This window comes from Mus caroli, unplaced genomic scaffold (assembly GCF_978045245.1).
Source record: "Mus caroli unplaced genomic scaffold, Mus_caroli_1 scaffold_18, whole genome shotgun sequence".
Classification (NCBI taxonomy): Eukaryota; Metazoa; Chordata; class Mammalia; order Rodentia; family Muridae; genus Mus; species Mus caroli.
In genome coordinates this window covers 26,703,928-26,709,927 of record NW_028227273.1, presented here as the reverse complement: position 1 = coordinate 26,709,927, position 6,000 = coordinate 26,703,928, and positions in this window count along the sequence as shown.

The window sequence follows — 6,000 nt, the reverse complement described above, 5'->3', positions numbered from 1 at the left end:
GAACAGGATGTTCAGTGTCCCTGATATGCCTAAGAAACCCATATTGTAAAGTCAGGTATTCTCAAATTAACCCCTAAAATAGGGTTTGGTCTGGAACCTAGTAACTGGGTTCTAAAAAACATAGTCATATGCTTTCTGACATCATTTGGTTCAACATAGACTACACATATGACAGTGGCATAGAATGATTGTTAATAGAGCTTAATCCCTAGTGCTTAGTGGCAGCTGTCACAATGACATTGTTGCGAATGTGACCACATGTTTGTAGGTATCAAGGTGCATATAACAAGGCAGTTTTATACAGTTACACTGGCTAGTTTTATGTCAACTTGACACAAGCTAAACTCACCTATAAGACAGGGAACCTCAATTGAAAAAAATGCTATCATAATATCCAACATTTTCTTAATTAGCAATTGATGTAATTTCTGGCCCATTGTGGGTGGTGCCATCGCTGGGGTGGTGGTCCTGGGTTCTATAAGAAAGCAGGATGAACAAACCAGAAAGAGCAAGCCAGTGAGCAGCACCCTTCCATGTCCTTTGCATCAGCTCTTGTCTCCAGGTTCTTGCTTTTACTTCCTGTCCTAACTTCCTCACAGTGATATGGGAGTCTAAGCCCTTTCTTCCCAGGTTCCTTTTGGCCATGGTGTTTCATAGCAGTGATAGAAACCCTGGCTAAGACAACAGTACACCATGCTTGTTAATAAAATCTGTGTTGAGCCAGGTGTAGTGTCATTATGTTTGAAGGCTGAGGTGGAGGGCTGTGAGTTCCAGGCCAACTTAGATACATTGTTAGAACCTGTTTCTAACAAAGGAAACAACAACAACAACAAAACAAAACAAACATGACAAATGACTTAAAACTCAAAACAAACAACAAATGGGAGCTATGTTATTGGTTGATGTGCATACTTCACTTGGAATTTTTAGCCTCATTTTAGAGTATAGTTGTTCTACTTATTTAAAAAACAACAACAACAACAACACAAAACAAACCAACAAACAAAAAAACTGTGAGAAAAATGTGCCATGTCCCACCACTTGCCACAGCCAGCCTTTTTATGCCATGTGTTTCCTAACTATACCAAGAAGGAAGGATTGAGCTAAAGCATCCCTGTGAGTGTACACATCTTATGAAGGTCACACAATGGAGTTGACCCGTGATGATGTTTGCAGCGTGCATACCAAAGCTGGGCACTGCCCGACAATGTAGCAAAGTGAGGGACTAGCGTTGACCAAACATTTCCAAAGAGCAACAGTGGCAGTATTTATACCAGGCACTGAACTGGCAATACATGAGGCTCATTTGGTGAAAGAGAAAATAATCATTAGAAAGAAATGCAAAGTACAACTAAATCTATGTAAAACTTAGACATATGACAAGGGAAAAATATCTAGTGTAGAAATAAAGAATTCACAAATGCTTTGAGCACAACTGATTGTCTGCGATGGGAAAACCACATCTCTATCTCACAGGGCCTGAACAAAAGCTGTCCCTCAGGTAGGTACAAGAGTTAGCTGTTAACACATGGGGAAGCGCATTTATGACATTATATTTTGAGGAAGGTGTAAAAAGAAAGAAATTATTTCATAAATTAAAGTGTGTGAAAGAGAAGAGATGCATGTATGTGGACTGAAAAAAATCTGAAAGTTTATAATTTTCCATTAGAGAAATGACATTAACTCGGAAGAGTATGTAGCCACTAAAATAAACACACTAGACCTACATATTTCAAATCGAGTAAAATTTAAATGACATGCTTTTTAAACATATAAAAATTACAGAACGGAATGGGTAGAAAATGTCATTTGCATACTATTTGAAATGTATGCTAATCTTGTTAATATTTTAAGTTTTACATACATATTTAGAAATAGCAGCAGTGTGCAGTCATGATAAACAGTGCATTGTGAGTAGGTGTAGGCTTTGGGGTAGCAGGGAACAGAACTGGGAGTTTTACATTCACTAAATGCTCTCTCATTCTGTTCCATCCACCCACAAAGAATCAGAATGAGAGTAAACCAAAACTGGAGCAAGTCAGTACCCCTGAATGCTAACCTTAGAGATCTATAGCTACCTCTCTTGGGTGTATTTTGTATTTTCCCTTATAGTTTCCTGTCTCTGCAGTGGAAAATTCCTATATGGCTTCTGATCATTATGGTTAGGCAGTTTGTTTTCTGAAATTTGCAAAGAAATTATAAAAATTTACAAAAGCCAACCCTCCTACTCCATTGGATAATTCATTAAAGGAAACACGTGGATAATTGGGAACTACAGATGGCCACCACTGCAGATTAATTCATATCCCAATACTTTAATGAGTCTAAATTTTTATTAACACTCAGATGTCAGTATATAATATAGTAAATATGACTTATAAAACGCTGTTGGATCTGAAGATGACAAAAATATATCCGATCACATTACCTATTGTTTTAGCTTTTCTTGGAACTATATGTGACAAGCCATGAAAATATTGGTTATGACTTAGCACGGTAATTCTCTTTGGAACATTCTGGAAGGAAATAAGCAGTTTAGAAAATTATTTACTTAAAAATATTTATAGTAGTGCTATTTATGATGTCAAAAACAAAAACACAGCAGGGACAGCCCAAATGTGTAAAAATAGGAGACAGCTGAGCAAAATATGGCCTAACACAAACTTACCGCAGAGCTATAAAAATGTTACCCGCAGGGTTCATGCTGCTGCATGAAAATGCCCAGTAAAATTAATTTTATAAAGTAGAGCTATAAAATGGCAGCTTTGGAAACCACGCAGACACACATGGAATCATAAATTAAAATTAATTTGGAAAAGCAGAGCATGCCACTATGTGAAAATAATAATAATTTGAGAAACAAGGAGATCAAATTAGTTGTGTAAAGCTCACATTCTCCTCTTTTAGGTTGTCTAAACTGATAGAGGCTCTTCAATACCACAGAAGAGCATGATTGGATCGGCAGGCAGGCTCATGGCTTTATGGGTAGGCAGACACATCAGAGCCCTGGTAGCATTATTATTATACACTGCTTACCTTCTTTTCCAAACACTGTTCCTCCTGCAAGCAGCTGAACACAGGGCGACCTGGGGAAGAATGTTTTCCCTCAAAACATGTTTCAGCAATGTGTGACCCTTGTTCATTTTTTCCCCCATGGTAATGATGGTCTGGGTTCAGAAAGAATATCACTATGGAAGACTAAAATATTAAACCAATACGTAACATATCAGCTTGGATCATTTAAAACAGGCAGATGACCATTATCTAGAAAGGAATATTTTGTGAACAAACAACTCCACAGGTCATTCCATACCATGGCAGATGTCAGTCTTCCACCTGGATCGCAATATATGAGGCAACGGAATTAATAAGTCTGAGCAACAATCTGGCGCATTCTGTCAGCCACGAAGCTTTTGTTGAATATGAATAAAGTTATAAGTGTTATAGAAGCATAGCAAAAGACAATATTAGAAAAGTAAAATAGGCCTTTGAGGCATAGAGGAGATGCAGATATTAAAACAAACAAACAAACAAAAAGCCCCCAAACCCCCCAAAAACAATTATTTTCAAAGCCTCTTGCCTTATCTTAAAACCCTGGCAAATTGTGCCTGTATTCCATAACATATCAGCAGCTATTTTTATATAAAATATTGTTAATCATCGGTTAAGTAGTTATTTCTCCTGCATGCCAAAGCTGGAGGATGACAAGTAGTAACTAAGAGGAGAATTAAAGAAAGGGGAATAGTCAAGGGAGATAAGAGTAAATTCTGGGGAGCTGTTTCATTGCCATGTGACCACAAAGAAGTTGAATACCTGCCAGTAAAAGGATTAAAGAAAATATTTTACCTGTTTTAATTTCTAAAAACCAAGGACTTCAAGAGACGGACACGTTTACTTTTATTGGACGACTATACAAGTACACGGACTGAATCATCTCACACAACCCTATACTATGACTTGTGTTGATTTAAAAAGGGACTCCTGGGACAAAAATGACGTCATCTCCTTGGGGAGTTTTCTGCAGTAAGAATTTGACTAGTACCTCTGAGGTCCTGACAGATGAAGAGAAAATTGAATATCTGCTTTGCCTCAAAGATTTCTTTTGAATATAGGATTTTTGTTTTATTTTTCAAAAGAAAGCAAAGTGAGTATACCTTTCCAAAGTTGACAGATACCTATATTAATGATCAGATGTTGTTTATAAGTTGCTTTTCAGATATTGAGTTGGGCTGTATTAGTCAGGGTTCTCTAGAGCCACAGAACTTATGGAATGCCACTGTAAATTAAGAGAAATTACTGGAATGACTTACGGCCTGCAGTCCAAATAACTCAACAATAGGCAGTTGTAAATGGGAAGTCCAAGAATCTAGCAGTTGCTCAGTCCCACAAGGCTAGTTGTTTCAGCTGGAAGGTTCTAATAGATGTACTGGTAAGGAAGTTGAAAAAGAGTGGGTCTTCTTTCTCCAATGTCCTTATGTAGGGCTCCAGCAGAAGGTTAATCTATGGTGACTCAGATTAAAGGTGTGTGCCACCATGCCTGAACCTGGAATTTGCCTTTTCCCTGGCTGACCCTGAACGCAGATATCTGCTTGCCTTAGTCTCCTAGGATTAGAGGTGTGTACTACCTTGCCTGGGCCTAAGCTTCTCATGAACACCATGATGCCTCAAGATCTCCATGTCAAGATCTGGGTCAGAAGCCTGTGTTTTCCAACCTCAAGATCTGAATCACAGGTGTGGCCCTCCATTTCTAGATTGAAGTTCATTCCACGGTAATCAAGTTGACAGCCAGGAATAGCGGTCATATGGGCTTACACATTATGAAAAGCAATAAATAATATGAACGAAAGAGAAAGAAAGGCTGCTGCTGTCCTTTGAATTTGAAACATGACTGCCCTACTTCCGTTTCTGTAGCAGGGAAATATTCCCAACAGACAGCACCATAGAGATGAAAGCATTTATTCAGCTTACGATTCCAGGTCACGGTCCCCCACACAAGGGAAGTCAAAGTCGCAATCATAGTTCAGAGCAGAGGGAACAAACACAGATGTGCTTACCACATCGCTCCCCTTTTCCTCCACTGTTGAGGAGTTGGCCATGACATGGCACCACCCAACCTGGCTTACCATTTAGCCTATCTCTTCCACTGCTCAGGATTCAGCCCATGACATGGTGCCACTCATATTCAGGATGAGTCTTTTCACATCAATCAAGAGAAGCATCCACAGGCATGCCTTCAGGCCAACCCGATCTAAATGATCATCAAGACTCTTCCCATGTGACTTTGGGTTGTATCAAGATGATAGTTAAAATTGATCATCATACACTTTAAAACGCACCTATCAACTTGAGGCCACTGAATGACTGGGGAGTTGAGGAAGGTTGAAGCATGGGGCTAATAGAAAGTTTAGGTCATTGGGGACGTGTCTTCTTACCATTCTTTCTTTTGTTTTCCAACCAAGAGCTGAGCAGTTTTGGTCATCCATGCACCCCCACTATAACATGCTCATGATACATCCAGGGCAATGACAATACATGTTTGCTTCTAAAGCTATGATCTAAAGGTGACTTCTTTCTCCTTTAAAAGATGTATTCATCTATTGTGTGTGTCTGTGATGTGTGTATACATATACCATGCATACATTAACATGCATACATATAATATGCACCCATGTGTATGTTGTATGTATATATGTACATGTGTGCATATGTATATCTGTGAGTTCAGAGGTTGATGTCAAGTGTCTTTCTCTATTGCTCTCCACCTTAAGTATTTCTCGTTTTTCTTCTTTACTGAAAGTTTTCATAGAATATATTTTGGTCATTTTTTCCCCTCCCTTGGTTCCTCTCTCATCTTCCCTATTTCCCCTCCCACTCAACCTTATGTTCTCTTTCAAACAAAGAAACAAAACCAGAAAACAAAAAGAAATCCACAAAACCAAACCAAACCAAACAAAACAAAAAATCAAAATAAACAAGCAAAAGACCAATTAAACAAAAACA